The sequence below is a fragment of the Lepus europaeus genome, chromosome 13 (assembly GCF_033115175.1).
Source record: "Lepus europaeus isolate LE1 chromosome 13, mLepTim1.pri, whole genome shotgun sequence".
In the NCBI taxonomy this organism is placed as follows: domain Eukaryota; kingdom Metazoa; phylum Chordata; class Mammalia; order Lagomorpha; family Leporidae; genus Lepus; species Lepus europaeus.
In genome coordinates, this window is record NC_084839.1 from 11,102,282 (window position 1) to 11,113,282 (window position 11,001).

Sequence of the window (11,001 nt, forward strand, 5' to 3'; positions counted from 1 at the left end):
AACTGGCAGATAAATGATAAGTTTAGAAAATTATCTGAGGGGTCAGTGCTGTGACGTAATACGTTAAGCCTTTGCCTAAAGCACCAACATCTCATATGGACACCAGTTTGAGTCTCGGCTGCTCCTCTTCCAATACAGCTCTCTGCTTATGGCCTGGGAAAGCAGTAGACGATGACCCAAGTGCTTGAGCCCCTGTACCTGTGTGGGAGACCTGGAAGGAGCTCCTGGCCCCTTGCTTCAAATCATTCAAGTTCTGTCCATTGGAGCCATTTAGGGAGTGAAGTAGGGAATGGAAGACCTTTCTGTCTCTCCTTCTCTTTTTATCTCTCAAATAAATAAATAAATAAATAAATTTGATTTTTTTCCCCAGAGAGATAGAGGAAGGGAAGTTTTTACAAATCTGATAGTAAAGAAAAAAAATTTTTAGAGAAAAAATTTATACAGAGACATGATTTAGCTGAGGGGTCAAAAATACATTAAGAAAATGAAGATACATAAAATTAATACAAAGACAAGAAAAATTATGTGATTTGCAAGCTATATTAGGTGGCCTGGCAATATTTGCAATGTTTGTTTTAAAAATATTCTGGATTTTCAAATTTTGATTTTTTAGAAATGTAAGTTTTTTTAAAATGTAAAAAGTATGCATTTTCAATAAATATTTTAGAATAATTGTTTGGATATTCATTTGAAAATAGGAACTAACCTGAGAACATAGAAATTTCATTCAATTACTTAGAAAATACTCAGCATTCCCAATGTGATGGATCTTTATTATGTGTTCTGGGTGTACAGATAAAAAAGTCTGAATGTATTCCTATGGTAGAATATCACAAAAAAGAATTGCTTTCTTCTATTCAAGAAGCATTTATGATTTCCCTCATGTAACACATGCTCTAAAACTTTAAAAGCTGGGAATGTCCTTATGAATAAGACAGAGAATGTATTTGCCTATATGTGTATTATACATAATGGCAGAGAGAAACAAAACTGCTGGGTCTTAGTCCACCCATACAAGGATGGACTGGGTCCGAGGAAAGGTAAGCGCACGCAGCTCGCCCGTTCCCCAGCCTCCTGGTCCTGGAGACAATCAGACGCAGCGGGGAGCCAAGTCTAGCAAGGACTCATTTACTTCGTGCAAAACAGAACCTTTTATAGTACAAAACTGCAGAGTCATTGGGGCAGGGCTAAGGACCAACCAATCACTTAAAAAATCACCTTATGGGGGGATTTCTATAGGACTAGCCCTATGTCTATACACTTGTTACTAGTTTTGTTACCTCCCCTGATGTTGCACAGCCAATTAGTTTTAGTGGTAAACAACTTTGGATTCCGCCCATCTTACTTCCTCTGGGCGCCATCTTACTTGGCTCCGCGTGGCTTCGTTCCGCGCAGCTCGGGCAGGGGCACCCTGGAGCAGCTGCGCATGCGGAGCCCCCGGGCCTGGCCTGGCCTGGCCTGGCCTGGCCGCGCTCATGCCTCACACAAAACAGCTAAACAAATAGCATGACTAAAATTTCTTCTGGATTTTATCATGGCAACAGAGAAACTGATAAAATAGATAGTACCTACCAGGATAAATTTGCAATCTGTATATGTTCTTCCAGTCTTTAATTTGAGAGACAAAGATAAAGGAGAGGGGGAGAGAAGGAGAGAGAAAGAGTTACATGCATCCACTGGATCACGCCTCAAATGCCTGCATAGGTCAGCATTGAGCCCACTTGATGCCAGGAGTCAGATCCCATTCAAGGTCTCTGACATGATGACAGAATCCCCATCATAGGAGCCATCACCTGCTGCTTCCCATGGTCTGCAGTAGCAGGAAACTGGAATCACGAGTCAGATTGTCATGATTGCTAAACCTTGCTTAAATCAATCAAGTTACCAACTTATAATGTCCTTTTTAATCTTTTTTACAGTTTTTAATTTAAAATCTATTTTATCTGATATGAGTATAGCTATTTCTGCTCATTTTCGGTTTTCATTTGCATGATCTATATATTTTGCAATCTTTCTTTTTTATTTTTATTTTTTGACTGGCAGAGTTAGACAGTGAGAGAAAGAGACGGAGAGAAGCAATCTTTCTTTTTCAGTCTATGTGTCTCTTTACCTCTGAAGTCCATGTCTTCATAGGCAGCATACACTTTCTTTTTTCTTACCCATTCAGCTAACTGATTGGTGCATTTAATCCATTTACATTCAAGGTCAGTACTGATAGATAAGAACTAACTCCTTTCATTGTGTTAACTGGTTTTGGTATTGTCTTGTGTTTTCATGTTTACTTCTAATATAGGACTTCCTGTAGGATTTCTTATAAGGCTGTTCTAGTGGTGATTTCTGATGTTTGGAAAATGCTTTATTTCTCATTCCTTTTTTTTTTTTTTTATTTTTTACAGGCAGAGTGGACAGTGAGAGAGAAAGAGACAGAGAGAAAGGTCTTCTTTTTGCCGTTGGTTCACCCTCCAATGGCTGATGCGGCCGGCACGCTGCAACTGGCGCACCGCGCTGATCGAAGCCAGGAGCCAGGTACTTATCCTGGTCTTCCATGGGGTGCAGGGCCCAAGCACTTGGGCCATCCTCCACTGCACTCCCTGGCCACAGCAGAGAGCTGGACTGGAAGAGGGGCAACCGGGACAGAATCTGGTGCCCCGACGGGGGGCTAGAATCCGGTGTGCCGGCGCCTCTAGGCAGAGGATTAGCCTGTTGAGCGCCGGCCTCTCATTCACGTTTGAAGGACAGCTTTGCTGCATATAATACTCCTGTTTGGTAGGCTTGCTTTTACTTCTTTCTTTATTCTTTTCTTTTCTTTCCCTTTCTTTTCTTTCCCCTTCTTTTCTTTTCTTTTCTTTTCTTTTCTTTTCTTTTCTTTTCTTTTCTTTTCTTTTCTTTTCTTTTCTTTTCTTTTCTTTTCTTTTCTTTTCTTTTCTTTTCTTTTCTTTTCTTTTCTTCTTTCCCCTCCTCTCCTCTCCTCTCCTCTCCTCTCCTTTCTTCTTCAAGACTGTGACTATACCATCTCACTCTCGTTTGGCCTGTGATTTTTGCTGAGAAATCTGCTGTTAGTCTAATTTGTTTTCCTTTATATGTAATTTGATTTTTTCTCTAATACTATGTTTAAGATTCTCTCTCTGTCTCCAACTTGTAATAATTTGGCAATAATATTCCTTGAAAGAAATCTTTTTTTTTTTTTGGTTGAATTTTCTGGAGTCCTTTCATCTTTCTGTATCTGGATATCCATTATCTCTTTCTAGACTTGGGAAGTTTTCAAGCTATTATTTCATTTAGTGGGTTTCTTTTGTCTGTTTCCTTCACTTCTGCTCCAAGTATCCCTTTATTATGAATATCCGCTTAATGCTATCTCATACGTTGCAGAGACTTTCTTCTTTCTTTTTATTTCTTTTTTTTTATTTTTGTCTGTTGTATTATTTTGAAATGATCATCTTCCAGATCAGAAATATATACATAATTTTTTTTAAATTTTTTTATTATTGACAGGCAGAGTGGACAGTGAGAGAGAGAGAGAAAGAGAGAAAGGTCTTCCTTTTGCCGTTGGTTCACCCTCCAATGGCCGCCACGGCTGGCACACTGCGACCGGCGCACTGCACTGATCCGATGGCAGGAGCCAGGTGCTTCTCCTGGTCTCCCATGGGGTGCAGGGCCCAAGAACTTGGGCCATCCTCCACTGCACTCCCTGGCCACAGCAGAGAGCTGGCCTGGAAGAGGGGTAACAGGGATAGAATCCGGCGCCCCGACCAGGACTAGAACCCGGTATGCAGGCACCGCCAGGCAGAGGATTAGCCTGTTGAGCCACGGCGCTGGCCTATACATAATGTTTTTGTGGGAGCAATATTTGATCTGAGAAGTGTAGACAAGAAGTCCACTAAAGTAGAAATCACGCAGAGAATAAGTTAAAATATCACACACGGGGGGCGGGGGGGAATATTGGAAACACCAAGGGAGGGAAAATAGGATGATTAGATCTTATTAAACTGTCTTGGCTCGGTAGACACACTCTGCTCAACTCTCAACAATTTTCACTCAAATCTCAACTCTCGAAAATAGCACCTCTTTCTTGTTCTCTTTCTTCACACTTCACTCTATTGTTTTCTTTCTAGTACTGTGACCCCACACCATAATAATAAGGCTGCCTTCATTTTAAATCATTGTGTGCATGGATTTCAATGACTACACCAGGCCTCACACAACAACAAAAAAATATGTATTGATATGGTAAATAGATTAATAGTAATTTTTTCCATAAACATACTAACAACTTTTTAATAAATCTAATAATTTTGGAAAATAATATAAATGACTTCTGACACATTTAATAATTTCTATTTTGAAAAGTGGGATGCGGGTTATATCTTCATTTGAGCTTTCTTATATTTATAACTATTCTTACTAAGTAGCATTTTTACATAAAAGAAGGCCACAAGAAATTTCTCATAAGCATAAATCAAAACACTCATGAGTTAACTCATGAGTTAAAATTTCTTGTGCCAAAACTCTGAGTCTCAATGATCCTAACAGTCTACCATAGGGATCCTCAATAGACCATAAAATACAGATCAGGGGCAGTTGTGATATAATAAAAACGAACTCTCACCTTGATGGGAAATACTTTTGCTTGATCCCTTGTACCAGTAGACAAATTGGATTTCTTAGTGCACTAATTCTTCCACAGGTGCATTCAGCTGTTGCCATGAAATAATTAAGCATTAAGAGAATCTCAGTAACAGCTAATGCAGTGAATATCCACAAGGTGAAATCTCCAGGCACATCCATGCCAACTTCATGTAAGACGGCTGCCAAAACCAACTTAGAGTATTGCCGAAACCCAGGCATTTTTCTCTACCTTGTTTTTGTTTGCAAGCAGAATGAACTGTCAGGCATCAAATACATGGACACAAAATCACATATACATATCCTTTAGAATCCAATACTTGTCATTTACTATATAAATATTTGAACTTTAAGGTGTTTTTGTCAGGTTTATAAGATTTACATACACAAAAAATGCATCCTTTTTAGGTATATTTCTATGAATCGTGAAAATGTATACAGTCACTAAAAAAGTACCACAATCAAAGAAATGCAATATTTCTATCAATACCCCAAGAAACTCTTTATGCTATTTTTTAGTTAACCATCACATGATCCCCCAGTCCCTGGTAATAAAGATATTTTATTCTCATATTGGTGCCTTTTCTAGATTCTAATGTACTGAACTATAGAATGTATCCATTTCTTGGCATTGTTTTTGCTTTCCTTCATGTACACATTTTGAGAATCACTGTTGTGCAAGTATCAGTAATTCACATCCATTTTTGTTAAGGATGGTGGTAATGAATCATTCTCTGCAAAACATGATAGTGTGTGTGTGTGTGACTATGAATAAACGCACTGGCAACATTAAGGTAAAGGTTGTTTTTTAGACACAACATCCTTTATCTTGAGTATCTGTGAGACTACTTTTTTTGAAAATTGCATAATTGTCAGTTTATAAGAGTAAATAGATTTAATTGTCTGAACCATTTGTGTTCCAAGAACCAACATATGAAAGTTCCAATTACTCAGTGTTTTTGTCAGCACTTACTACTATCTGTATTTTAGATCTTCTACTGCTATGGTCTAATATCTCATCATAATTAAAATTGCCTTCCTATGACCAATGACCGTGAGCATCTTTTTCTGTGCTCATATAGAATCTAAATCATTCTTTGGAAAATTGTTAGGCAATTTGACCATTCTAGAAGAAATATCTTCTCATTATGTAGTTTTGAAAATTATTCAAATACCCTGGGCCAAACATCAATTTTGTAAATGTTTTTCATAGTATATATCTTTTCTCATTATTTTTGCATTTTTGAGTAAGTTACTAAACATACAATATCTTTCTTCTCTTTCTGAGTCATTTTAGCTACATAGTTCACTTTAAAATTTTTTATTTATTTATTCAAAAGCCAGAGACAGACAGAGAGAGAGAGAGAGAGAGAGAGTTCTGCCATCACCTGGATGGCTGCAATGGCCAAGCTGGGCTAGGCCAAAGCCAGGACCCAGGAGTTTTTTTGTGTCTCCCATATGGGTGGCAGGTGCCCAGACACTTGAGGCATCTTTCGCTGCCTTTCCCAGACCATTAGCAAGGAGACAGATTGGAAATGAAGCATCTGGAACACCGGGTGCACATATGGCATTCTGGAGTCTCAAGAGGCTCCTTTACCCACTATACAACAATGATGACCACTATCTATTTTCTTTGCATCTTCTTATTCTATTAATTTCCTAAGGCTCCAATAACAATACACCACCAGCTTGATTGCTTAAAACAGCAGAAGATTTTTTGTTTGTTTATTTTTTCTTTCATAGTTATGAGAATTCTTTTTTATCTGTGTTCTGTAGTTTTCAGAATTATGATTCTGTTATTTTTATATTTAAAATGTATTTATATAAAGGAAACAGATATCATGTATTGAATACATATGACTTTAAGAGCAAAATGATATTCCCCACCCTCCATGTTCATTCATTTCTTATCTTTTTAATTTTTACAATGACATATCTTCAATTTACATCATAATCACAAGCTTAATACTCCACTAAATAAATAATTCAAAAGTGTAAGTATAAAAATCACTGCTTTTAAAGAGTATACACAATGGCTAAAACAGCAATCAAATCTCAAAATGTCAAGGTTACATTACTTTTTTTCTATATAAATAAGTTATCACAAATAAAATAAAAGATTTATTTTCTATTTGAAACTGACTTATTTTACTAAGCATAATTGTCTCCAGTTGCATCTATTTCATTGCAAAACATAGGATTTCATTCTTTTCTTATGGCCTAGTAGCATTCCATTATGTATATATGAGCATTTTCTTTATCCAGTCATCAGTTGATGGACATCTGAGTTAATTCCATTTCTTAGCTATTGGGAATGGAGCTGCTATAAACATGGGAGTGCAGGTAATTCTTTCTCATGTTGATTTCATTTTGTTTTGGTAAATTCCCAAGAATGTAATGGCTGGGTCATATGATAGATGTATTTTCAGATTTCTGAGGAATACTGTCTTTCATAGTGATTGCACTAGTTTACATTCCAATAAATAGTGTATTAGGGTACTTTTTTTCCCACATACTCACCCACAGTTTTTTTTTTATTTTTTGGTCTCTTTTTTTTGATTTTTGAATGATTGAAATTGGACACCACCCCCTAAAATATACACTGAAATGTGGCCCTTTAAAGATTCCCAGAAGTGCTATCTGGGGTGCCACACGTGCTACCAGAATTTGGGGTGCCATACGATTTCACCATGGGTTTATTACTAAATCCCCAATATTAATAATCCCAAGAGGGTTCTTGCCTACTACTTAGAGAAGAATTCTAAATACCAGCCCAGATAAACAAGGCAACATGGTATGTTTTAGGCTTTTATTTAGTGAGAAAAATGCATAGGAGAGAGAGAGCTTTATTTAAGAGAGAGAGGTGAATAGGGGTTCATACCGAGCACCAGGAATCAGCCATGGGGGTGAGCATCTAGGCAAGGAAACCTAGGCCATGGGCCCTGGAGGCACAGGGCTACAGCAAGCCCCCTCCTGGCAAGAGGACAGGGAAGAAGAGAAGGCCGGACACACTGTGTCCCAGGCTTTTAACCCACTTCCAAAGGGGAGTGGTTAATTAACCTGATTGGCTGGTGGGCACCCAGGTTTGGCCAGGTAGGGGGATGAGGTCACACAGAGGCATGATGAAGGTACCAGGTAGGGCATGAAGTCACACAGGGGTGTGGCTAAGGTGTGGTCTTCCAGCTCACAAACCTAATCGATTTTAGCCTATATGCCTGCCCACTTCACGATGACCATTCTAACTGAGGTGAGGTGAAATCTTAGAGTGATTTTATTTGAATTTTTACCTGATGTCTGGTGATCCTGAGCATCTTTTCATGTGTATTTCGGCCACTTGTATTTAATCCTTTGAAAAACAACTGTTCATAACCCTAGCACATAGTTTAGCTGGAATGTTCATTTTGTTGTTGTTGAATTTCTTGAGTTTTTTAAAAATTATGGATATTAACTCTCTATCTAATGTATAGTTTGCAAATATCTTCTCTTATTCTGTCCATGGCCCCTTCACTGCTTTTTGTGCTTCCTTTGCTGTGCAGAAGCTTCTTAGTTTGATGTAATCCCACTTGTCTATTTTTGCCTTTACTAAGCCTGAGGTTCTGGGGTCTTATCCAAGAAGTCTTTGCTTAGGCTGGTGTCTTCCTGTGTTTATTCTATGTTTTTACCTATAAATTTGATAGTTTCAAGTCTTTAGATCCTTTATCCATTGCATGCTTATTTTTGAATAGGGTGTATGGTAGGTGTCTTCTTTCATACTTCTGCATACAGAGATAGAATTTTCCCAACACTGTTGATGACTCTGTCTTTTTTTACAGGGAGTGATTTTAGCATGTTTGACAAAGATGAGTTGGTTGTACATGCATGGATTAATTCTGTGATTTTAATGTCTTCCATTGGTCCACATGTCTATTTTTGTACCAGTACCAAAATGGTTTCATTTTAACTGATCTTTAATCCATTGTGAAATCTGGTGTTTTGATGCCTCTAGATCTCTTTTTATTGTTAAAGGTTGCTTTTGATATCTGGCTCTCTCATGTTTCTATATGACTTTCAGGGACTTTTTTTCTAGATCTCAGAAGAATGTTCTAGGTGTTTTGATTGGAATCACGTGAAATATGTACATTGTTTTGCATAGTATGGACGTTCTGATGATACTAATTTTCCAACCCATGAACCTGGAAGGAATTTCTATCTTTTTGTTATCTTCTTCTATTCCTTTCCTTAATGTTTTATAAATTTTCTTGTAGAGCTTTCTCACACCCTTGGGTAAATTTACTCCAAGGTATTTAATATTTTTAGCTATTGTGAATGATACTATGATACTGATCTTAAAAATTCTTTCTTAGCCATGATGTTGTTTGAATATACAAATACTATTGATTTTTGTGTCTTGATTTTATATTTTTTTAACTTTGCCAAACTGTCTTATAAGTTCCAATAGCCCCATATTGGAGTCTTTCGTTTCTCCTATGTAAAATCATATCATCTGAAAACAGTGATAATTTGACTTCCTCTTTTCTCATTGATATCCTTTTGATTCCTTTTTCTTCCCTAACGACTCTGGCTAAAACTAACAAAACTATATTGAATAGAAATGGTGAGGGTGGACACCCTTGTCTGGTTCTGTATCTTAGTGGAAATGCTTCCAGCTTTTCCCTGTTCAATATGGTGGTGGTTGTGGGATTGTCATATAGTGCCTTAATTGTGTTTAGGTATGTTCCTTTTATATCCATTTAGCTTAAATTTCTTATCATGAAAGGAAGTTAAAGAAATTTCATGTACTGGATGACTTCACTGCTGAACTCTATCAAACTTTTAAAGAATCAATTCCAATTCTTCTTAAACTATTCCAAACAATTGAAATTTAAGGAACCCTCCTAAACTCCTTCTATGAAGCCAGCATCACCTTAATTTCAAAGCCAGAAAATACACAAAAATGAAAGTAAACTAAAGAGCAATATCCCTGATGGATATAGGTGCCAAATCCTTAACAAAATATGAGCTAATCAAATCCAATAGTACATGGAAAACCTTATCCAACCTTACCAAGTAGGATTTTTGCCTCGAATGTAGGGATGATTCAATATACACAAATCAATTAACATGATACATCACACTAACAAATTGAAGAATAGAATAAAATCATGATTATCTCAACAGATGCAGAGAAAACATTTGATAAAATATAGCATTTTCATTGTGAAAGCCTGTATTGATTTTATTAGATTTTTTTTTTTTTGACAGGCAGAGTGGACAGTGAGAGAGAGACAGACAGACAGCAATGGCTGGCGTGCTGCGACTGGCGCACTGAACTGATCCAAAGGCAGGAGCCAGGTGCTTATCCTGGTCTCCCATGGGGTGCAGGCCCAAGCACTTGAGCAATCCTCCTCTGCACTCCCGGGCCACAGCAGAGAGCTGGCCTGGAAGAGGGGCAATCGGGACAGAATCCAGCGCCCTGACCGGGACTAGAACCCGGGGTGCCGGTGCCACTAGGCAGAGGATTAGCCTGTTGAGCCACGGCTCAGGCCCTACTTTTGCATTTTTAATACCTTTGAATGCAATAAACATATTTATGAGGAAAATGCCAAAACCTCCAGGGAATTGAAAGCAGTATTTTACATACTTTAAATTGAACTCAAATTTACTGCAAAAACATTCTAAAACCCAGACTAATTCCATAATAGCATGCTATTATTTCCACATAGATATTTGTTAGGCAGGAAGCTTTACAAAGAATGGTATATATGGAGGAACCAAAGTGGGAGGAAATAATAATATAGGGATTTGTTGGTAATAAAAAGTTAGAAATCCTTTCCAAACTCTTGACTTCTCTTTCTTAGAAAGTCTGACACCTGAGATGGGGAATGAGATGAAAGTACCTAAGACTAACCTAGATACAAAACAACTTTTTCCCAGGCAAAGGTGAGTACTCATCTTACATCTTTGTTAGGAAATAACTTTAATGCCTTTCTGTACAATGATTTTTTATTCTTTCTCTTTGGATTTCTGTATATAATAACTTCTTTAAATTATGTTCCATAGTAAAGGTTAAGACACTTTCGGCATATTCAGTATACTCATAATTTACAGCACATTGATATACTTTATATTTATATTTTGCTCTTAATACCATACTCTCAACTTAGGATCTCTTGTTATGTATGACAAAATTGAAATGACAGTATTAGAATTTGGATTGTATTAAGTGAACTATAAGTCCCTTAGGAATGGTATAATACATTCTTAAAAAATAATCCCTGTCACATTGAACTATTTGAAAGCCCTTAAGAATTTCATTTTCTATATTTCAAATGATCTGATTCATGGCTTTTGTTTATATATAAAGCTCAGAGGCACTGCACTGCAAATGTATGTGCCATA